The sequence below is a fragment of the Macaca mulatta genome, chromosome 10 (genome assembly GCF_049350105.2).
Source record: "Macaca mulatta isolate MMU2019108-1 chromosome 10, T2T-MMU8v2.0, whole genome shotgun sequence".
Lineage (NCBI taxonomy): Eukaryota > Metazoa > Chordata > Mammalia > Primates > Cercopithecidae > Macaca > Macaca mulatta.
This window is the reverse complement of record NC_133415.1, coordinates 22,682,411-22,706,692: the sequence shown is the minus strand read 5'-3', so window position 1 is coordinate 22,706,692 and position 24,282 is coordinate 22,682,411. Positions and strand designations below refer to the sequence as shown.

The window sequence follows — 24,282 nt, the reverse complement described above, 5'->3', positions numbered from 1 at the left end:
AAAGATGGGGATCTCACTATATTGCCCAGGGTGGTCTTGAACTCCAGGGCTCAAGTGATCCTCCTGCCTCAGCCTCCCAAAGCATTGGGATTACAGGCATGAACCACTGTGTCCAGCCTGGTTCCAAAATTTATATGGAAATGCAGGCCGGGCACGGTGGCTCACGCCTGTAATCCCAGCACTTTGGGAGGCCGAGGCGGGCAGATCACAAAGTCAGTAGACTGAGATCATCCTGGCTAACATGGTGAAACCCCGTCTCTACTAAAAATACAAAAAATTAGCCAGGTGTGGTTGCAGGCGCCTGTAGTCCCAGCTACTCCGGAGGCTGAGGCAGGAGAATGGTGTGAACCCAGGAGGCAGAGCTTGCAGTGAGCCAAGATTGCCCCACTGCACTCCAGCCTGGGCGACAGAGCAAGACTCCATCTCAAAAAAAAAAAAAAAAAAAAAAAAAAAAAAAAAAAAATTTATATGGAAATGAAAAAGATCTAATCATGGCAGTATCAAAGAAGAACAACAAAGCTGGAGGACCTATACTACTAGAGTTGAAACTGACTAAAAAGCTACAGCAAATAAGACCACGTGGTTCTTGTGCAAGGTGGAAAACAGACCAACAGAATAGTACATAGGGTTCAGAAACAGACCCTCATATATTAATAGATGGCCACCAGTTTTACAGCAATGGTAACACTACAGTGCAGTGGGAAGTGGATGGTTGTTTTAATAAATGGTCCCAGAAACTTTAATCGCTGTATGTGTGTGTGTGTATATATATATATATATATATATATATATAAAGAACCTTGACCCATACCTCACACTAGACAAAAAAATTAACTGGAAGTAGACCATAGACTTAAATTTGAGACAAATAAAGCTTCTAGAAGAAAACATAGGAGAATATTTCATGACCTTGGGGTAGATGAAGATTTCTTAAACAGAACATAGAAAGCATTAACTTGGGCTGGGCACTGTGGCTCATGCTTATAATCCCAGCATTTTGGGAGGCTGAGACAGGGGGATCACTTGCGCCCAGGAGTTTGAGACCAGCCTGGGCAACATGTCAAAACCCCATCTCTAAAAAAATTATCTGGCCATGGTGGTGCACACCTGTAGTCCTAGCTACTTAGGAAGCAGAGTGGGGAGGATGGCTTGAGCCTGGGATGTTGAGGCTGCATTGAGCCAAGATCGTACCACTGCACTCCAGCCTGGGCGACGGAGTGGGACTCTGTCAAAAAAAAAGAAAGAAAAGAAAAGGAAAAAGAAAGAAAGAAAGAAAGAAAGAAAAGAAAAGAAAAGAAAAGAAAAGAAAAGAAAAGAAAAGAGAAAAGAAAAGAACAGAACTTAGATCCCAAAGGTTCTAGGTGGGAAAATTCTGAAGTTGTCATCATCCATATATCCATATTCACATGGAGATTAAAAAAAAAACTCAGATAAAGAACTGTGGGCTCACAGGACAGCTGTGGATTAAGAATGAGTCCTTTTCATTTGTTCATTTGTTTGTGTGTTTATGGAGAGATTGTCTCACTTTGTCGCCCAGGCTGGAGTGCAGTGACATGATCATAGCTCACTGTAACCTTGACCTCTTCGACTCAAGCAATCCTCCCACCTCAGCCTTCTGAGTAGCTTGAGACTACAGGCTCACGCCACCATTCTTAGCTAATTAAAATTTTTTTTGTGTGTAGAGACAGGGTCTTGCTATGTTGCCTAGGCTGGTCTCAAACTCCTGGGCTCAAGCAATCCACCTGCCTTGCATCCTAAAGCACTGGGACTGTACAGGCATGAGCCACCATGCCCAGCCTAGACTCTTACATATGATTCACAAATATCTCCTCCCATTCTGTGGGTAGACTACCCAATTATTATAATGAACAAAAGAGTTACACAGGCATTTCACAAAAAATAATATAAAAAGGAACAATACGGTCGGGCACGGTGGCTCATGCCTGTAATCCCAGCACTTTGGGAGGCCGAGGCAGGCAGATCACCTGAGGTCGGGAGTTCGAGACCAGCCTGACCAACATGGAGAAACCTCGTCTCTACTAAAAATTCATAATTAGCTGGGTGTGGTGGCAGGCGCCTGTAATCCCACGTACTTGGGAGGTTGAGGCAGGAGAATCACTTGAACCCGGAGGCAGAGGTTGCAGTGAGCTGAGATCGTGCCATTGCACTGCAGCCTGGGCAACAAGAATGAAACTCTTGTCTCAAAGAAAAAAAAAAAAAAAAAAAAAGAACAATAAACATATGAAAAGCTGCTCAACAATTTTTTGTCATCTGAGAAATGTAAATTAAAATCACAAGGAGGCCAGGCACGGTGGCTCATGTTTATAGTCCTAGCACTTTTTTTTTTTTTTTTTTTTTTTTTTTTTACAAATGGCTTATGATGATTTTATTGGCTGCCAGAAGAACATAGTAAATAATCCCAAGTGTCTTGTTGGAAATTATCATGTGGAAATTATCACTTCTTTGGTGCAGTAATGCCTTCCAGTTGGACCTTCAGCTGCCGATTCGTCCGCTTTAGGAACTGAATCTCCTCATTGTGCTTCTTCTCCTTCACCTGCCGTCTCTCGCTCTCCCGCTTCTCGGTGGCTTCATATTTTGCCTTCTGCTCGTTCACTTGCCTCTCCAGGTCTCTCTTTTCCGTCTCCAATTCTGCAATCTTGGGGCTCCGTTTCTCCGTGTTCCGGCTCACCAGTACAGGGGTGTCGTACTTGAGCAAAGAATCTGCGGGGGGAATCATGGCGGCGGCGAGAGTAGCAGCCCAGCAGCTGCCCCGTCCAGTGTGGGCCTTGTTTTCTAGTCCTAGCACTTTTGGAGGCCAAAGTGGGCGGAATGCTTGAGCCCAGGACTTCAAGACCAGCCTTGGCAACATGGTGAAACCTTGTCTCTACAAAAAATACAAAAATTAGCTGGGCGTAGTCCCAGATACTTGGAGGCTGATGTGGGAGAATCACCTGAGCCCAGGAGGTTGAGGCTGCAGTGAGCAGTAATCACATTACTGTATTCCAGCCTGGGCGATGGGAGTGAGACCCTGTCTAAGAAAATACAGTACAATAAAATAAACAAAAAATAACCACAAAGAGATACCATAACGTACTTATCCAGAATGGCAACAGAAAAGGACTAACATACCACGTATTGGTCAGGAACAATTGGAACTCCTATTTCATAGGTGGGAACGTATATCAATACAACCACTTTGAAAAAATATTTGTCAGTGGTTACTAAATCTAAACATATAGGCCGGGAACTGTGGCTCACGCCTGTAATCCCGGCACTTGGGGAGGCTGAGGCGGGTGGATCACCTGAAGTCAGGAGTTTGAGACCAGCCTGGCCAACATGGCTAGAAACCCTGTCTCCACTAAAAATACAAAAATTAGCTGGGCATGATGGTGCATGTCTGTTATCTCAGCTATTCAGGAGGCCGAGGCAGGAGAATCGTTTGAACTGGGGAGGTGGAGGTTACAGTGAGCTGAGATCATGCCACTGCACTCCAGCCTGTGTGACAGAGCGAGACTCTGTCTCAGAAAAAACAAAAAGACAAATAAACATATAGATACTGTACGGCCCAGCAGTTCCACTCCTGGGCATACACTTAACAGAAGTGAGTGTTATATCTACTAAAGGACACGTTCAAGAATGTTCTTGGCCAGGTGTGGTGGCTTATGCCTGTAGTCCCAACACTGGGAGGCTCAGGTGGGTGGACCACCTGAGGTGAGAAGTTCAAGTCCCGCCTGGCCAACATGGTGAAACCCTGACTCTACTAAAAATACAAAAATTAGCTGGGCATGGTGATGGGCACCTGTAATCCCAGCTACTTGGGAGGTTAAGGCAAGAGAATCACTTGAACCCAGGAGGCGGAGGCTGCAGTGAGCTGAGATCGCACCACTGCACTTGAGCCTGGGTGACAGAACAAGACTCCATCTGAAAAAAAAAAAAAAAAAAAACAAGCATGTTATTTGCAGCTTTATGCATAATAACTTCAAGCTGGAAACAACCTAAATGTCCATCAATGTCTATATGAAGCTCAGAAACAGACAAAATTAATCTGTGCTGATGGAAGTCAGAATAATGGTTTCCCCTAGGTGGGCACTGACTGACAGGTGCACAAAGGAGCATGCTGGTGCCGAAAATGTTTCATATCTTGATCAGAGTGGGTGGATATCACATGTCTGTGATATCTGTGAAAAACTCCTCCAGCTATACAGCTGTCACCTTATCAGAGAGGCCTTCCCTACCACTTTATTAGAAGTAGCATTTTGCCTCCTACCGTCCTGCTGCCCCGATCCTGCCTTATTTCTCTTCATAGTCATCATGACTACCAGTTAGTTGGCTCAGACTGCCACAACACAATGCCATAAACTAGGCGCCTTTTTTATTTTTTGAGACAAGGTCTGCCTCTATTGCTTAGGCTGGAGTACAGTGGCTCACTGCAACTTCTGCCTCCCAAGCCATCCTCCCACCTCAGTTCAGCCTCTCAAGTAGCTGGGACTACAGGCATACACCACCATGCCCGGCTCACTTTTGTACTTTTTGTAGAGATAGCGTTTTGCCATGTTGCCCAGGCTGCTCTCAAACTCAGAAGCTCAAGTGATCTGCCCCCCAGACCCCCCAGGCCTTCCAAAGTGCTGGGATTACAGGCCTGAGCCACTGTTCGCAGCCAACTAGGGGGTTTAAACAACAGACACTTATGTTCTCACAGTTCTAGATGTTGGGAAGTACAAGATCAAGGTTCTGGCTGACTTGGTTTCTGGCAAGGGCTCTTTTCTTGGCTTGTGGGGGGACACCTTCTTGTTGTGTGCTCACATGACCTCTTCTCCATATGCTTGTGGGAAAGAGAGAGACAGCTCTCTGGTATTGCTTCTTATAAGGGCACTAATACTTATAAGGGATCAGGATCCCACCCTTAAGACCTTATTTTACCTTAATTACTTTTTTTTTTTTTTTTTTTTGAGACAGAGTCTTGCTCTGTTGCCAGGTTAGAGTGCAGTGGCGTGATCTTGGCTCCCTGCAACCTCCACCTCCTGGGTTCAAGAGATTCTTTTGTCTCAGCCTCCCAAGTAGCTGGGACTACAGGTGTGTGCCACCATGCCTGGCTAATTTTTTATATTTTTAGTAGAGACGGGGTTTCACCGTGTTAGCCAGGATGGTCTCGATCTCCTGACCTCGTGATCCGTCCGCCTCGGTCTCCCAAAGTGCTGGGATTACAGGCATGAGCCACTGCTCCCAGCCACCTTAATTACTTCTTTATAGGCCCTATCTCCACATCCAGTCATGTTGGGGGTTGGGGCTTCAACTTATGAATCTTGGGGGCGGGAGGAACACAGATATTCATTTCATATCACCAACATACCAAGTATTTGGTTATTAACATGTTTCTTATCCATCTCCCCCAATTAGAGTGTGGTCTCCCTAAGAGAAGGGACTCCATTTAGGCCACTATGGCATCTCCTGCACTTATAATGGTGCCTGGCACATAGGAGATGCTCCATGAGTATTTGTTGAATGAATGAAAAAAAGAGGTGGGGTAGGGGTTGTGGCAGCCAAGTGCTAATAAAGCCCAACATCTAGAAAATGGGACTAGCACAATAGAAGTTAAAGACCATTATCCTTCTCATTAATATTTATTAATCCTAAGGGTATTTGGTATATCAACTAAAGTTTCTGCCTTTAAACAGTTTATATTCTAACAGAGGAAAGACTTAAGTGCATTTTGCTCTGTGTTGTATAGCATGTACTATGTTGGATCATCCCTCTTTTAAGGAAATTGTTTCTTAGTTTATCACTCTGTGATAAGCATCTTGAATATAGGAGTCAAAGTTTAGAACTTGGTTCTATTTCTGACTTCACCACTAATTTGCCGTAGGCTCTGCTGAATCCCTTTGCCTCTATCAACCTTGTCTTCCTCTACTGTGAAATAAAGTGTTGCGATTTGAATTAAGATCTTTGAGGTCAAGTCTTTGCAGCTGGAAAATGTTACCGCTTGCCTAGTGTGTTGTTCCTGTTTCTAGCACTAGGGGGCAATACAAGCAGCACCTTGGAACACATTCTGCAATTCCTGCCATCAGGTTAGAGTTGATACAGAAAGATGATTGATCTCCGCTTTGGTTCTCCCACCTCTACTGTAAGCTCACAAATTTGAGCCTTCTACCAGACTAGTTAGAGACAGAAACTTTCATCAAAGGGAACAGGACTGGCTGGCCTATGAAATCTTGGATCCATCACTTTTGAGTCTGTTGTGGACTATGTATGTGGTTAGGGAGATGGCATGTGGCTAATACATTGTGAGTGACAAATGGACACCCCAAAGGAGGCAAACTGAGGTGTAGACTTAGATTTTGTTCAGAAGAGAAAAACGATTTAGTAATACCATCTTGCTATGATGTTGGACTGAGATGAGTATGTGGTTGGAAAGGCCATGGAGGCTGTGCATAGAGAGCAGGAGCCATGGCCTGAACCTTAGGAGACCTGCATTGAAGTCCCAGCTTGTCAAGTGAAGTGCTGTGTGACCCTGGGCAAGTTACTTCCCATATGAGAATCAACTTTCTACCTATACAAGTAGGAGGGACCTATACATAGCCAATACATACCCCATATACATTCCTACCTTGAAATAAGTTACATTCTAAAAGAGGAAAGACTTATGTGCATTTTGTTGTGTGTTTTATAGCATGTACTACGTTGGATCATTGCTTCTTTTAAGGAAATTGTTTCTTAATTTGTCACTTTGTGTTAAGTGTCTTGAATATGGGAGTCAAGAGACCAGGACAGGTATCTCTTACCAACCATAGGAGCCTTTCCTACCAAGTCCAGACACAGACACAGCTTCGGAGTCCTTTTTTTTTTTTTTTTTTTGAGACAGAGTGTCACTCTGTCGCCCAGGCTGGAGTGCAGTGGCACCATCTTGGCTCACTGCAAGCTCCGCCTCCCGGGTTCGCGCCATTCTCCTGCCTCAGCCTTCCGAGTAGCTGGGACTACAGGTGCCTGCCACCGCACCCGGCTAATTTTTTGTATTTTTAGTAGAGGAGGGGGTTTCACCGTGTTAGCCAGGATGGTCTCGAACTCCTGACCTCGTGATCCGCCTACCTCGGCCTCCCAAAGTGCTGGGATTACAGGAGTGAGCCACCATGCCTGATCAATTTTTGTATTTTTAGTAGAGGTGGGGTTTCACCATGTTGGCCAGACTGGTCTCGAATTCCTGACCTCAAGTGATCGGCCCACCTCAGCCTCCCAGAGTGCTGAGATTACAGGCGTAAGCCACTACACCCAGCCCCGTTTTTTTTTGGGTTTTTTTTTGTTTTTTTTGAGACAGAGTCTCGCACTGTCCCCCAGGCTGGAGTGCAGTGGCGCGATCTCAGCTCACTGCAACCTCTGCCCCCTGGGTTCAAGCAATTCTCCTGCCTCAGCCTCCCAAGCAGCTGGGATTACAGATGCCTGCCACCATGCCCAGCTAATTTTTTGTGTGTATTTTTAGTCGAAATGGGGTTTCATTATATTGGCCAGGCTGGTCTCAAACTCCTGACCTCATAATGCGCCCGCCTCAGCCTCCCAAAGTTCTGGGATTATAGACATGAGCCACCGCACCTGGCTTTTTTTTTTTTTTTTTTAATCATGACCATCCTAGTGGGTGTGAAATAATATCTCACTGTGCATTTCCCTGACGACTAATAATGCAAAGAATCATTTAATGTACTTGTTGGCCATTGGTATACTATTTTTTTGGTATCCTCTCTTTTTTAAAATAAAAAATATTTGCAATACCAAAAGATATATAGGACAACACAACAAACATTTGTGTTCCCACCACATGACTTAAGAAATAAAACATCGGCTGGGCACAGTGGCTCACACCTGTAATCCCAGCAGTTTGGGAGGCCTAGGTTGGTGAATCACTTGAGCTCACAAGTTTGAAACCAGCCTGGGCAACATGGTGAAACCTCGTCTGTATAAAAATACAAAAATTAGGCTAGGTGTGGTTGCTCACGCCTGTAATCCCAGCACTTTTAGAGGTGGACATGGGCGGATCATGAGGTCAGGAGTTCGAAACCAGCCTGACCAACGTGGTGAAATGCCGACTCTACTAAAAATACACAAATTAGCCGGGCATGCTGGCATGTGCCTGTAATCCCAGCTATTGGGAGGCTGAGGCAGGAAAATTGTTTGAACCCAGGAGGCAGAGGTTGCAGTGAGCCAAGATCGCGCCATTTCACTCCAGCCTGGGTGACAGAGCGAGACTCTGTCTCAAAAAAACAAACAAACAAACAAAAATTAGCCGGGCATGGTGGTACACACCCATAGTCCCAGCTATCCGGGAGGCTGATGTGCCTCCCAAAGGTGGCTTGAGCCCAGGAGGTGGAGGTTGCAGTGAGCCTGGAAGGCAGAGGTTGCAGCACTGCACTCCAGCCTGGGCGACGGAGCCAGACCTTGTCTCAAAAAAAAGACCCCATCTCTAGAAAAAAAATTTTAAAAATTAGCCAGGTGTGTTGGCGCATGCCCATAGTCCTAGCTACTTGGGAGGCTGAGATGGGAGGATTGCTTTGGCCCCAGAAATTTGAGGTTGCATTACAGCTTGGGCAACACAACAAGACTCTGTCACAAAAAAAAAAAAAAAAGAGAGCAAGAGAAAGAAGAAGGAAGGAAGGAAGGAAGGAAGGAAGGAAGGAAGGAAGGAAGGAAAGAGAAGGAAAAAAGAAAGGAAAGGAAAAAGAAAAGAAAGGAAAGGAAAAGTAAAGAAAAGAAAAACATCCTCAAACTGCAGAAAACCCCTGTGTGCTCTTCAATCACTTATTTTCCCCTCCCCCAAGTAAATACTAATCCTAAGCTTGATGTTTATTATTCTCATGTAATTTTTTCTACTTTCATTACATCCATACATATGGCCTAACAAGAAGTGGTATTGTTTTGCATGTTTGTACAGCTTATTTGTTTATTTATGTGAGACAGAGTGAGACTCTGTCACCCAGGCTGGAGGCAGTGGTTCGATCTTGACCCCCTGCAACCTCCATCTCCCAGGTTCAAGGGATTCTCATGTCTCAGCCTCCTAAGTACCTGGGACCACGGGCGCCTGCCACCACATCTGGTTAATTTTTGTATTTTTAGTAGAGATGAGGTTTCATCACGTTGCCCTGGCTGGTCTTGAACTCCTGGGCTCAAGCAATTCACCCACCTCGGCCTCCCAAAGTATTTGGATTACAGGCGAGAACCAGCATGGTTGGCTGACTTTAATCTTGAAGTTGATTTTTGTGTATGTTGTGATGCAGGAATCTTCCCCTGACACACACACTTTTTTTTTCTATGTGGATAACTACTTGTTCAATAATCAATGGCAGAGCCAGACATGGTGGCACGTGCATGGTGGCACTCCAGCTACTCAAGAGGCCGAGGCAAGAAGATTCATTGAGCCTAGGAGTTCAGGGCTGCAGTGAGCCATGATCATACTACTGCACTCCAACCTGAGTGTCAGAGGGAGGCCCTGTCTCAAAAATAAATAAATAAGGCCGGGCGCGGTGGCTCAAGCCTGTAATCCCGGCACTTTGGGAGGCCGAGACGGGTGGATCACGAGGTCAGGAGATCGAGACCATCCTGGCTAACACGGTGAAACCCCATCTCTACTAAAAAATACAAAAAACTAGCCAGGCGAGGTGGCGGGCGCCTGTAGTCCCAGCTACTCGGGAGGCTGAGGCAGGAGAATGGCGTGAACCCGGGAGGCGGAGCTTGCAGTGAGCCGAGATCTGGCCACTGCACTCCATCCTGGGCGACAGAGCGAGACTCCGTCTCAAAAAATAAATAAAATAAATAAAATAAATAAATAAATAAATAAATAAAAGGAGAAAAAGAAAAAAGAAAAAAAAATCAATGGCAATTGATTAATATCATTTTCCTATTTAAAACCATCCTGCGGCTGTCCCATCTTCTTGCCTTGGTCTGTTATGGTTGCACAAATTGCCCCGACCACCCTGCCCCTGCCAGCCCCCTGCCACCTCACCTCTCACTGCTCTCCTGTTCTCCAGCCACAAGTACCTTGACCTTCCTTCACTTCTTTTTTTTTTTTTTTTTTTTGAGACGGAGTCTCGCTCTGTCGCCCAGGCTGGAGTGCAGTGGCCAGATCTCAGCTCACTGCAAGCTCCGCCTCCCGGGTTTATGCCATTCTCCTGCCTCAGCCTCCCGAGTAGCTGGGACTACAGGCGCCCGCCACCTCGCCCGGCTAGTTTTTTGTATTTTTAATAGAGACGGGATTTCACCATGTTAGCCAGGATGGTCTCGATCTCCTGATCTCGTGATCAGCCTGTCTCGGCCTCCCAAAGTGCTGGGATTACAGGCGTAAGTCACCCCGCCGGGCCCCTTCCTTCACTTCTAAAGGGCTGGGCTCTCTACCCTTCACTGATTTTTTTTTTTTTTTTTTGGAGAGGTAGCCTCACTGTCACCCAGGCTAGAGTGCAGTGATGCAATCTCGGCTCACTGCAACCTCCACCTCCCAGGTTCAAGCAATTCTCTGCCTCAGCCTCCTGAGTAGCTGTGATTATAAGCGCCCACCACACCTGGCTAATTTTTGTATTTTTAGTAGAGACAGGGTTTAGCCATCTTGGCCAGACTGATCTTGAACTCCTGACCTCAGGTGATCCACCAACCTCAGCCTCCCAAAATGCTGGGATTATATGTATGAGCTACCGCGCCTGGACTACTGATTTTGTTTTCACTACCTAGCATGCCCATATTCTTCTGGTCTCAGTTGATACTAGTTGCAGTGGGTTGAAAGGTGGCCCTTCCAAAAGATATGTCTGCCTAGAATCTGTAAATGTGATCTCATTTGGGAAAAGTATGAAATTAGGCTGGGCATGGTGGCTCACGCCTGTAATCCTAGCACTTTGGGAGGCCAAGGCGGGTGGATCACTTGAGACCAGGAGTTTGAGACCAGCCTGGCCCACATGGTGAATCCGCATCTCTACTAAAAATACAAAAATTAGCTGGCCGTGGGGGTGCATGCCTGTAGTCCCAGCTACTTGGGAGGCTGAGGTGAGACAGTCACTTGAACCTGGGAGGCAGAGGTTGCAGTGAGCAGGGATTGGGCCACTGTACTCCAGCCTGGGCAACAAGGCGAGACTCTGTCTTTTTTTTTTTTTTTGAGACGGAGTCTCGCTCTGTCACCCAGCCCAGGCTGGAGTGCAGTGGCGCGATCTCGGCTCACTGCAAGCTCCGCCTCCCAGGTTCACGCCATTCTCCTGCCTCAGCCTCCCGAGTAGCTGGGACTACAGGCGCCCACAACCGCGCCCGGCTAATTTTTTGTATTTTTTTTTTTAGTAGAGACGGGGTTTCACCGTGGTCTCGATCTCCTGACCTTGTGATCCGCCCGCCTCGGCCTCCCAAAGTGCTGGGATTACAGGCGTGAGCCACCGCGCCCGGCCGAGACTCTGTCTTAAAATAAAAAAAAGAAAAGAAAAAAAGAAAAGAAAAATGAAGTCAATGATCTCCAGATGAGATCCTCCTGGATGACCTGGGTGGAGTCTACATCCAATGACAAGTGTCCTCATAATAGAGACAGGAGGAAAAGACAGAGCAAAGGGGAATGTCATGTGAAGATGGAGGCAGAGATTGGAGTGATGCAGCCACAAGCCAAAGAACTCTGGCAGCCACCAGAAGCTGAAAAAGACAAGGAAGCATCCTCCCCTAGTCTTTGGAGGGAGGATGGCCCTGGTGACACCTTGATTTAGGACTTATGGCCTCCAGAACTGTGAAATGGAGACAGGGTCTCCCTATGTTGTGCAGGTTGATCTCGAAGTCCTGGGCTCAAGTGATCCTTCCATCACACCAGAGGATTACAGGTGTGAGCCTCTGTGCCTGGCCTCATTTCTGTTGTTTTAAGCCACCAAGTTTGTGGTAATTTGCTACAGCAGCCCTGGGAAAATACTAATAGGCAGGAAGCTGGAGTGGGGAACAGCAAAGTCAGGGGACAGGGCGGCGAGACTAGAGGCTGGAGAAGACCAGGCAGGTGGCAGGATGAGGCGTGCTCACCTCCCACACACACCAGGAGCAGGGCAGTCCTCTTACACATAGGCAGGTCCATTCCCCTAGGGCTAGGCAGATAGGGTCTCTACCTTCACTGATGTTCTTTAGAAAGAAGAAAGAAGAAAGAGAGTGATGGTGGTAAGGACAACAGGGCCCTGGGGTGCACACGGCTATGCTGTGGCTTGGAGAGAGGCAGACTCTTCTCAAAGAGAGGTTAAGGGCCTCTAGCTTTTGCTAGAGCATGGCTACAAGCAAGGTGGTTAAGGTCAAGAGACCACGGTGCAGAGGCAGATGCCAGCAGGCTAAAGGACAATTCTGGAATGGGGCAGTGGGAGGGGTCCTGTGTCTTTGGGCTTCTTTGATCCCTGAGACACTTTGGACGGGACAGAGCCTTGGCCACCAACGGGGTCATGTCTGTTTAAACAAAATTTAACACGGGAGGTAAATCATTAACTCACTGAAGAAACAAACAGGAGTGCAGGCCATATCTCTAGCAACAGGACTCGAGAGTCACAGGGATGTTAAGAACTCCTGAATATCAGAAGTGGCTGCCACTCATGGCTTCTGTAAGTGAGTGCAAGCATTTGGTGAGCACCTTCTATAAGCGAGTCTCTGTGCCAGGTGCTGTGGGAACAGATGCGTGAAGATGCTCAGAGTCTGTCTTGAGCTTGGAGCTGGGGGAATACCAGCTCACAGCCATTGTGAGCATGCCCATGCCTGTCTATCATCTCATGTAATTCTCATGCCTCTGAGGTAGGGCAAGGATTGCCTGCATTTCATACTCAAGGAAACCCAAGCTCAGAGAGGGAGAGCAACTTGTCTCAGCCACACAGCTTGTCAGTGGTGGAGAAAAACAGGAGCTGGCTTTTGCAAAAAGGGGAAGAAATTGTTAGAGTTCGAGGATGTGTTTAGGAACTTAAGGGCAGGAAGCACAGCTTCCTAAAAGACAGGAGCCAGGTCCAGCAAAGCCATCAGGAGGCAAGACAGCCACTGACCCTGTCTGGGACCATGGAGTCTCCCAATTCTACTTCTCACGGGAGATTTATTTTATTCTTCCCTCTATTTGGAGGTTAAGAGCAAGGGTTCTGGCATCAGATAGGGCTCCAGTCCTGCCTTCACCATTTATTACCTCTGTGACCTCAGGTAAGCCTACTTCCCCACCTACAAAACAGAGATACCACGATCCCCAGGTAAGGATCACAGGAGAAAACATGGGCAAAGCCATTGGTACAGTGCCTGGCACATAATAAATGCTCAATAAAACCCAAGTTGCTATTATCATTTCACTGGTAGGAAACAGCCTCCCCAGGCCTCCCAGCTCCACGAACACCCATCAACTCACTAGCACCCTCCTTCTGACTTCTTCAGCCAGAAGAAGCAACTATTGCAAGTTGGTATAGCAACTATACCAACTATAGCAAGGGAGAGAGGAGGGTCATTTCATTCAAACACAGTTTCAAGTATGTGTGGACTAGTTTAAAGAAAAGTAGAGGCCCGAGAAGTTGAGTAGACTAGTCAAAAGGTTTCTGTGACAGGAATTTCAACTGCAGGGTGTTGTGATCAACCTTTTCTGATTCCTCCATCATGAACACTTGGGGTATTGGGGGAGGGCAGTCAAGCTGAGGGAACAGCAGGATGAGGGCTCAGAGGTGGGAAAGGGCATGGTATGTTTGAGGGGGTGGTTTATCTATAGGCCATGGAAGGTGCAGAAGAGGCAGGAGGTATAGTTCGGGGCCCAATTAAGAAAAAGCCTTGAGGCCAGGCTCGGTGCCTCACGCCTGCAATTCCAGCACTTTGGGAAGCCAAGGTGGGAGGATGGCTTGAGGCCAGGAGTTCGAGAACAGCCTGGGCAACATAGCGAGATCTCCATCTCTACAAAAAGTAAAACAATTAACCAGACATGATGGCATGCTGAGATGGCAGTCCCAGGTACTTGGAAGGCTGAGGCAAGAGCATTGCTTGAGCCCAGGAGTTTGAGGCAGCAGTGAGCTATGATGGTGCCACTGCACTTCAGCCCAGATGACAGAGGGAGACCCTGCCAGGAACGAAGGAAGGAAGGAAGGGAGGGAGGGAGAGGGAGAGAGAGAGGAAGGAAGGAAGGAAGGAAGGAAGGGAGGGAGGGAGGGAGGGAGGGAGGGAGGGAGGGAGGGAAAGGAAGGAAAGAAGGAAAGAAGGAAAGAAGGAAAGAAAAAGAAAGAGAGAGAGAAACAGAGAGAGAAAGCAAGCAAGCTGGCTGGCCACAGTGGCTCACGCCTGTAATCCCAGCACTTTGGGAGTCCGAGGCAGGCGGATCACAAGGTCAGGAGATTGAGACCATCCTGGCTAACACGGGGAAACCCCGTCTCTACTAAAAGTACAAAAAATTAGCCGGGCATGGTAGCACGCACCTGTAGTCCCAGCTACTCGGGAAGCTGAGGCAGGAGAATGGCGTGAACCCGGGAGGCGGAGCTTGCAGTGAGCCAAGATCGCACCACTGCACTCCAGCCTGGGCGACAGAGACTCCGTCTCAAACAAACAAAAAACAGAAAGAAAGAAAGAAGGAAAGAAAAAAACAGGCCTTGAATGTCAGGATTTTATTTTATTTTGGTGTAGACTCAAGAGTCATTCATTCATTTAGCAAACATGTGTGGGAGGCATTATGCTGCATTCAACTGTATGGGAGGCATTTTGCCAGGGATTAATTACCTGCCTAAGCAAAAGGCATAGTCCTTGTCCTCAGGGAGTTAAATGGTCTAGTAGGAGGAAACAGGCACAAAAATGGATGAATGTTTTGCAGCATGATCCAAGCTCCAAGAGGGATCTGCTGAAGTGGGAGAACAGGGGGAGGAGCACCTGTCCACCAGCGGCTTGGGAGAGGGGCAGAGAAGACCTTAGAGGAAGCAACTACCCTGTCTATTTTTGCTTTTATGTGTTTTGCCTGACTACCATCCATTCCTTCTTTACTAAGTGGACACAGTCATCAGCCAAGCTTGGTCCACATAGTTTCAAGGTACTGACTCAGGTCCCCTGCTCCAGAGAAGGGCAGATGAGCCAAGTCTAGCCAATCAACAGAAGCTATCTCCCTGGCCATAGTGATTGGTTCAGAGAGGTGTACATAAATCAGGTGTGGCCAATGAGAGTCAACCCATGATTTGGGTGGCACTGAGGGGAAAGGAGCTCTCTTTTTACCAGGAGTGTTGACAACGTGGATTATCTGAGCCCGGAAGAGAGGGGCCGCCATGTAAGAAACCGAGAAAAGTGGCGTCACAGAGGAAAGCAGAGCAGCAAACTGGAGAGCAATGGCATCTGACAGTGTCTTTGAGCCCCTGGTCCCATTTGTGTCTGAACCCGAAATTATCTCTAGACCTCAGCTAGGCAGAGTGGCTCAAGCCTGTAATCCCAGCACTTTGGGAGGCCAAGGCAGGTGGATCACTTGAGTCCAGGAGTTTGAGACCAGCCTGGGCAAGATGGCAAAATCCCTTCTCTACTAAAAGTTTTTTTTTTTTTTAATCATCTGGGCTTGGTGGCGAGTGCCTTTAGTCCCAGCTTCTCAGGAGGCTGAAGTGGGAGGATCGCTTGAAACCAGGAGGTTGGAGCTGCAGTGAGCTGAGATTGTGCCACTGCACTCCAGCCTGGGTGACAAATTGAGACCTTGTCTCAAAATATATATACACAAATATACATGTATGTAGTTACTGTATTAGTCTGTTCTCATGCTGCTAAAGACATACCCAAGACTGCATAATTTATAAAGGAAAGAGGTTTAATTGACTCACAGTTCCACATGGCTGGGGAGGTCTCACAATCATGGCTGAAGGCGAATGAGGAGCAAAGGCACTTCTCACATGGCAGCAGACAAGAGAGCTTGTGCTGGGGAACTCCCCTTTATAAAACCATCAGATCTCGTGAGACGTATTTACTCTCAGGAGAACAGCAGAGAAAACATGCCCCCATGATTCAATTACCTCCTAACAGGTCCTTCCCACAACACGTGGGAATTATGGGAGCTACAATCCAAGATGAGATTTGGATGGAGACACAGCCAAACCTTATCAATATATTATCTCTGGACCTTGAAGTTATGCAAATCACTAAATTAGCTTTTTTTTTTTTTTGAGACAGGGTTTTGCTCTTGTTGCCCAGGCTGGAGTGCAATGGCACGATCTCAGCTCGCCGCAACCTCCGCCTCCCAGGTTCAAGGGATTCTTCTGCCTCAGCCTCCCAAGTAGCTGGGATTACAGGCAGGTGCCACCACGCCTGGCTAATCTTGTCTTTTTAGTAGAGACAGGGTTTCTCCATGTCGATCAGGCTGGTCTTGAACTCCTGACCTAAGGTGATCCACCCGCCTCGGCCTCCCAAAGGGCTGGCATTACAGGTGTGAGCCATCTTTTTTTTTTTTTTTTTTTTTGAGACAGAGTCTCACTCTGTCGCCCAGGGGCAAGATCTCCATCGGCTGGCTTCAACCTCCGCCTCCTGGGTTCAAACGATTCTCCTGCCTCAGCTTCCTGAGTAGCTGGGACTACAAGCGCCCGATACCATGCCCAGCTAATTTTTGTATTTTTAGTAGAGATGGGGTTTCACCATGTTGCTCAGACTGATCTTGAACTCCTGACCTCAGATAATCCACCTGCCTTGTCCTCCCAAAGTGCTGGAATTACAGACTTGAGCCACCGCACCCGCCCTAAATTATCTTTTTTGCTAAGGCAATTTGAGAAGGCTTTCTGTCACTATAAGAGAAAGGGTTTTAATATGTTTGATCTCTTATTCCAGACTTCTGGTTTTCCTTTTTTTCTAAATAATTCTGATAAGTTTCTTCTATACCATCTCAGGAAAAAAACATATATATTTGTATACATATATATGGAGTTCATATATATATATATATATATATATATATATATATAATTTCACTGTATTTTCAAGGACGTTCATTGCAGCAGTGTTTGTAGAAGCCAAAGAGTGGAAAAAATCTGCATCCACCAACAGAGAAGGAGTTATAGATAAATGAAGTTATAGCCTACATTTGCTTTAAAATAATGCAGAGGGGGAGGGAGGGAGACAGTATGGGGGAAAAGCTGAAGCAAGACTGGCCAGATTTTAATAATTAGTGAAACTGGGCTCATCCAGTTCCATTCACTCTTTTGAATATGTTTGAAATTTTCCAAGATAAAATTTTTAAAAATTTAAATTATGTTATATCCATTACCAGAATATTCTGCAACAGTGAAAAGTGAAACAGGGCCAGGCGCGGTGGCTCACGCCTGTAATTTTTGGTATTTTTAGTAGAGATGGGGTTTCACCATGTTGGCCAGGCTGGTCTCGAACTCCTAACCTCAGGGGATCCGCCTGCCTTGGCCTCTGAAAGTGCTGGGATTACAGGCGTGAGCCACCGCTCCCGGCTAGTTAATGAGTTTTAATAATATAATAAAGACCCATGGCCGGGCGCGGTGGCTCAAGCCTGTAATCCCAGCACTTTGGGAGGCCGAGACGGGCGGATCACGAGGTTAGGAGATCGAGACCATCCTGGCGAACACGGTGAAACCCCGTCTCTACTAAAAAAAAAAATACAAAAAACTAGCCGGGCGTGGTGGCGGCGCCTGTAGTCCCAGCTACTCGGGAGGCTGAGTCAGGAGAATGGCGGGAACCCGGGGGGCGGAGCTTGCAGTGAGCTGAGATCCGGCCACTGCACTCCAGCCTGGGCGACAGAGCCAGACTCCGTCTCAAAAAAAAAAAAAAAGACCCATGATCCCACCATCCAGAATGAAAACTAGGACTTTGAAAATAACCTACAGGCCGGGTGCAGTGACTCACGCCTGTAATCCCAGCACTTTGGGAGGCTAAGGCAGGTGGATCACAAGGTCAGGAGATCGAGCCCATCCTGGCTAACACAGTGAAACTGTCTTTACTAAAAAAGAAAAAAAAATACAAAAAATTAGCCGGGCGTGGTGGCGGGCGCCTGTAGTCCCAGCTACTTGGGAGGCTATATATATATACATATATACCACACACATATCTCGATATATATATACACACACACACATACACGCTGTATATATGTATATAGTATATATACATATACTGCTGCACTGCTGCAAGCCAGTGCCCCAAATACACAAACGAAGAAGGCAATGTTGTGGGATATCTCTCTTCCACATCATGTCTGTGCTCAGTATTTAATTGTTGCCAGATAGCACCTGTGTATAAATGAGACCGTGTAGGAAGCTGGGCACCTCCATGCTGTGTACTTTTATTGATCTATTAGCTTATTGTAGGTTCTAGGTCTCGGTTTTCTGATCTCTAAGGTGTCTTTCAGCAACAAAACATGAGGCTTATTTGAATTCCATGTCACATTTGGAGATGACAGATTTGTCATCTTCTGTGTTGTGAGTTATTTCTTCCAAGTGCCCTCAATTGAAATGATAAGGAGGCTGTACATGATGGCTCAGGCATGTAATCCTGGCACTTTGGGAGGCTGAGGTGGGAGGATCACTTGAAGCCAGGAGTTTGACCAGCCTGGGCAACAATGCAAGATCCTGTCTCTACAAAAACAAAAACAAAAACAAAAACAAAAACAGGCCACGCATGTTGACTCACGCCTATAATCCCAGCACATTGAGAGGCCGAGGCGGGTGAATCACTTGAGGTCAGGAGTTCAAGACCAACTTGGCCAACATGGTGAAACCCCATCCCTACTAAAAATACAAAAATTAGCTGGATGTGGTGGCGCACACCTGTAATCCCAGTTAATCAGGAGGCTGAGGCAGGAGAATTGCTTGAACCTGGGTCGCACCACTGCACTCCAGCCTAGGCAAAAGAGTGAGACTCTGTCTCAAAAACAAAACAAAAACAACAAAACAAAAGTTAACCAGGTGTGGTGGTGCATGTCGGTCGTTCTAATTACTCAGGAGGCTGAGGTGGGAGGATTGCTTGAGCCCAGAAGTTTGGGGTTATAATGAGCTATGATCAATGCACTCCAGCCTGGGCAATACAGTGACACTGTTTCAGGAAAAGTAAAATAAAAATAACAATAAATGATAAGGAACTCTAGTCTGAGTATTTTTTCATTCATTCACTTAATTAATACATAGAGCACTTCTTTATTTTAGGTTTCTGGCTTTGGAATCCTTTTCATTTTCCTTGATTTGCAAAAGATTTTCTGAGAGGTACATACCAGAAATTGAAAAGTGAAACTACGTTTGGTTCAACCGCTTTTAGAAAGTTTGGGTTTCTTGATCTACCTCAATCTCAGTTTCTTTGGTTTGTTGGTGCATATGTTGTATGTGAGTGTCTACCTCTTATCGCTGCTGCTAGTCACTGAACTAGTCAGCTTTACTGCTGCATTTGTCAGGAGTCTTTAGTTACAGGGATGGATCCAAGTGCTAAATGGATGCAACCAGTACCCTTCCTCTTCTTATTTATCTCATCTCAGCTTGTCTCTGCTCCTTTTTCCTGCAGCAGCAACAGCAGCGATAGCAGCATTTTCTATGCAGTTGAGGAAAAAAGTCACAGTTTAAGTTTACATAATCCTTACAGTTTGAGACGCCAGAGGAGAAGAAAGATCTCTCTCCCAAATTGCCATAGATCGTATTTCAGGGAAGATTCTTTTTTTTTTTTTTTTTTTTTTTTTTTGAGACTGAGTCTGGCTCTGTCGCCCAGGCTGGAGTGCAGTGGCCGGATCTCAGCTCACTGCAAGCTCCGCCTCCCGGGTTTACGCCATTCTCCTGCCTCAGCCTCCGGAGTAGCTGGGACCACAGGCGCCCGCCACCTCGCCCGGCTAGTTTTTTGTATTTTTTAGTAGAGACGGGGTTTCACCGTGTTCGCCAGGATGGTCTCGATCTCCTGACCTTGTGATCCGCCCGTCTCAGCCTCCCAAAGTGCTGGGATTACAGGCTTGAGCCACCAAGCCCGGCTATTTCAGGGAAGATTCTAATTGGTCCTACCTTGGTCACATGCCCACTTCTGAACCAATGCTTGTAGTTAGGGGAGTGCAGTGCTTTGATTGGCTAGTCTGAGTCACATGCCCACTTATGTTGGGATGCTGAGCTCTGTGATTGACAGCCCCCCAGAGATAGCATGGGCTAGGAAGGCATGATACCCTAGGAAGGGATGTTGAGTCAGTAATTCCTGTTCATTACTACCTCCCTGCAAGCTGATGTTGTTTCCCACTCACAGTGAATGGACTGTGTATTCTCACCCAAACTATCTTCTTTCCTGTTAACTCACCTCTGTGGTAAGCTCTCCTGTCTGATACTGTTTGACATAAATAATTGGCCTTTATTTCTTTCTGATGTTTTCTCCCAATCCTTTTTTCTTTATCTTCAAATAGAGATATGATCAGTGTAAAAGCAACCTGCCTTCCCTATCTTTTGAAGGTCTAATGATCCCTCATCCATCATCAGCTTTTCTTGGCCAAGTAGGCATATGATTACATTTCCACTTCAATTAAATGCTGCACCCTGAAGACAGATGCCTCTTGTGGTCAAGGGTGCTGCCCACGAATACAACTGTGTCCTATATATAGTGCAGTATTTATACTTCTGAGGTCTTGGAACTTCTTCCTTTTCCTCACCTTAATAGCTTAGAAGTGATCATTTTACCACTTGGTCCAATCAGTGTCTACTTTGTCTAATTTCTCTTCTGTGTCTCTTGAGTAAAAAATGGCCTATAGATGTATTCATTTAGCTCCACAGCAATACTAATCTATAAAAATCTATCACGAACATTTAGGCCAGGCACGGTGGCTCACACATGTAATCCTAGCTCTTTGAGAGGCCAAGGCGGGTGGATCACCTGAGGTCAGGAGTTCGAGACCAGTCTGGCCAACATGGCGAAACCCCATCTCTACTAAACATACAAAAATTAGCCAGACGTGGTGGCGTGCACCTGTAATCCCAGCTACCCAGGAGGCTGAGGCAGGAGAATCGCTGGAACCCAGGAGGCAGAGGCTGCAGTGAGCCAAGATTGTGCCACCGCACTCCAGCATGGGCAACAGAGCAAGACTCCGTCTCAGAAAGAAAAACAGAAAATCTATTGCGAACATTTAAAAACTAGGAGATGCTACAAACAAATAAGAATTTTTACTTCTTTTGAACAAATCAGAAGATCTGTGCATCTTGGTTCCACATTCCCCATAGCAGTGACACGCTGGAGTGGCCCTCTGGACTGGCCATGCATTCCCCAGGCCACCACTCCCAAGGGTGTTCCCATTTGAAACACTGTTGTCATTTACCATCTCGTTTGCTGGTTATTTTTGCTTACATTTGGCCCACTTCACTCAGTCACATTCCCTGCCTGGCCCCTGGAGCACTCTTGGAGTTTGTGACTCCCGGTTGGGCAGCCATTGCAAATCAGGGGCAGGTTGAAGCAAGGTTTAAACTACTGATGAGTTGGGGCCTAGATTGGCTTTCTGCCTCAAGGCTCAAAGTAGACATAGATTGATGGCATACTTCAAAGGCCGAAGAGATACTTCTAAGAGTTTTGAAAGAACTGCCGCTACTTGTCTATATAACATCTATTGTGCCTTTCAAGAGAATTATATGATGTTTAAATACAATAAACGAAAGTTTCCAGAAATAGATATAAATACTTTGGAAGAATGCTAGCATGTCGTACATCTGGATCACCTGAAAGAAGCAACATAAAGTTCAAAGTCTTAAAATTATTTTGTAAAATGTTAATGTGTACTTATATTTTATTAAAATCTTTTATTGACTTCTTTATCTGTCCCATATAGTAATAAATGTTTCCGGATGGAAGGAAGAAATGGAAAAAGAAAGGAACTACTTGAATACAGAGACTAGTTAATCCATTTTTTTAATTTAGTTTTTTTGTTGTTTTTTCTTGAGATGGAGTCTTGTTCAGTCGCGCAGGCTGGAGTGCATTTGCATGATCTCAGCTCACTGCAACCTCTGCCTTCCAGGCAATTCTCCTGCCTTGGCTACCTGAGTAGCTGGGACTACAGGCACATGCCACTACGCCTGGCTAATTTTTTAATTTTTTAAGTAGAGATGGGGTTTTAGCATGTTGGCCAGGCGGGGTACAAACTGCTGACCTCAAGTGATTCACTCGCCTTGGCCTCCCAAAGTACTGGGATTTCAGATGTAAGCCACCGCCCTGGCCATGTTGTGTTTTTTTTTTTTGGAGACGGAGTCTCGCTCTGTCGCCCAGGCTGGAGTGCAGTGGCGCGATCTCGGCTCACTGCAAGCTCCGCCTCCCGCGTTCACACCATTATCCTGCCTCAGCCTCCCAAGTAACTGGTAGCTGGGACTACAGGTGCCCGCCACCATGCCCGGCTAAGATTTTTGTATTTTTTTAGAAGAGACAGTGTTTCACCATGTTAGCCAGGATGGTCTTGATCTCCTGACTTTGCAATCCACCCACCTCAGCCTCCCAAAGTGCCAGGATTACAGGTATGAGCCACTGTACCCGGCCCCTTTTTTTTTTTTTTTTTTTTTTTGAGACAGAGTCTAGCTCTGTCGCCCAGGCTGGACTGCAGTGGCGTGATCTCGGCTCACTGCAAGCTCCGCCTCCCGGGTTCATGCCATCCTCCTGCCTCAGCCTCCTGAGTAGCTGGGACTACAGGCGCCCGCTACTATGCCCAGCTAATTTTTTGTATTTTTAGTAGAGACGGGGTTTCCCCGTGTTAGCCAGGATGGTCTCGATCTCCTAACCTTGTGATCCACCCACCTCGGCCTCCCAAAGTGCTGGGATTACAGGCGTGAGCCACCGCGCCCGATGCCCGGCCCCATTTTTTAAATTTAGTTTTTATTTTTAAAGAATTAGAAGTTGCAGAAATAGTACATAGGGCTTCTGTCTCAGCTTTCCTCAATGGTGACATCTTCCATAACTACAGGCCAATCTGTTTCCATATTCCAGTGGTACACATGGGTGTTCAATACAGTTTATTGAATCTATTTGCATATAGGAAATGAATGTTATAATCAGTTGATTTAGCATGTTAGTCTTTTTATTTATTTTTATTACTTTTGAATATGTAATAAAATGCATGTGAAGCAAACTTCACTAGGTACAAAGGATATACAGTTGTCCCTTGGTATCCATGGAGGATTGGTTCCAGGACCTTCTGCAGATACCAAAATCCGACGATGTTCAAATCCTTTATATAAAATGGTGTACAGTAGCCAGGCGTGGTGGCTCACTCCTGTAATCCCAGCACTTTGGGAGGGTGAGGCAGGCAGATCACATGGGGTCAGGAGTTCAAGACTAGCCCAGCCAACATAATGAAACCCCGTCTCTACTAAAAATAGAAAAAAAATTAGCTGGGCGTGGTGGCGGGCACCTGTAATCCCAGCTACTCAGGAGACTGAGGCAGGAGAATCACTTGAACAATTTCTAAAAAAAAAAAAATAGTGTACAGTTCGCATATAACCTATACACATTTCCTGTATACTTTATTTATTTATTTATTTATTTATTTATTTATTTATTTTGAGACGGAGTCTTGCTCTGTCACCCAAGCGGCAGTGCAGTGATGCGAACTCGGCTTACTGCAACCTCCAAATCCTGGGTTCAAGTGATTCTCCTGCCTCAGCCTCCTGAGTAACTGGGACTACAGGCGCCCACCACCACACCCAGCTAATTTTTTGTATTTTTAATAGAGACAGGTTTTCCCCATGTTAGCCAGGAGGGTCTCAAACTCCTGACCTCGTGATCTGCCCTTCTCGGCCTCCCAAAATGCTGAGATGACAGGGGTGAGCCACTGTGCCCGGCCACGTTATTTTTATTTATTTATTTATTTATTTATTTATTTATTTATTTATTTTGAGATGGAGTTTCACTCTGTCTCCCAGGCTGGAGTGCAGTGGCGCGATCTTGGCTCACTGCAAGCTTTGCCTCCCGGGTTCACGCTATTCTCCTGCCTCAGCCTCCCGAGTGGCTGGGAATACAGGCGCCCGCCACCACGCCCGGCTAATTTTCTTGTATTTTTAGTAGAGATGGGGGTTTCACCATGTTAACTAGGATGGTCTTGATCTCCTGACCTCGTGATCCGCCCACCTCAGTCTCCCAAAGTGCTGGGATTACATGTGAGAACTACCGTGCCTGGCCCTTTTTTCCTGAATAGTTTCTATTCATGGCTCGTTGAATCCATGAATGCAGAACTCACAGAAATGGAGGGCCAACTTTTCAGGGAAAAGGAAGTTTCCCTTTATTCCTTGCCTCCCAGTCACCAAGATGCCTCTCCCAAGACAACCATTTATTAGTTTCTGATGTCTCCTTCCATATATAGGTAATATTTGCAAACCTTCATGTATCTGTTGTCTACTCACACACCCCTCTTCTGTT

General features: G+C 46.3%; 1 long non-coding RNA gene and 1 pseudogene across 6 annotated transcripts in view; one reads left to right on the top strand and one right to left on the bottom strand.

Annotated features, from left to right (window-relative positions):
• The window catches only part of LOC144331835 (uncharacterized), a 73,499-nt gene that overhangs the window by 46,932 nt on the left and 2,285 nt on the right, over positions 1-24,282 (top strand). The window lies entirely within an intron of this gene.
• On the bottom strand, positions 2,337-2,792 carry LOC717214 (axonemal dynein light intermediate polypeptide 1 pseudogene; annotated as a pseudogene). Its single transcript, XR_013399388.1, has one exon. The product of XR_013399388.1 is annotated as an axonemal dynein light intermediate polypeptide 1 pseudogene (transcript).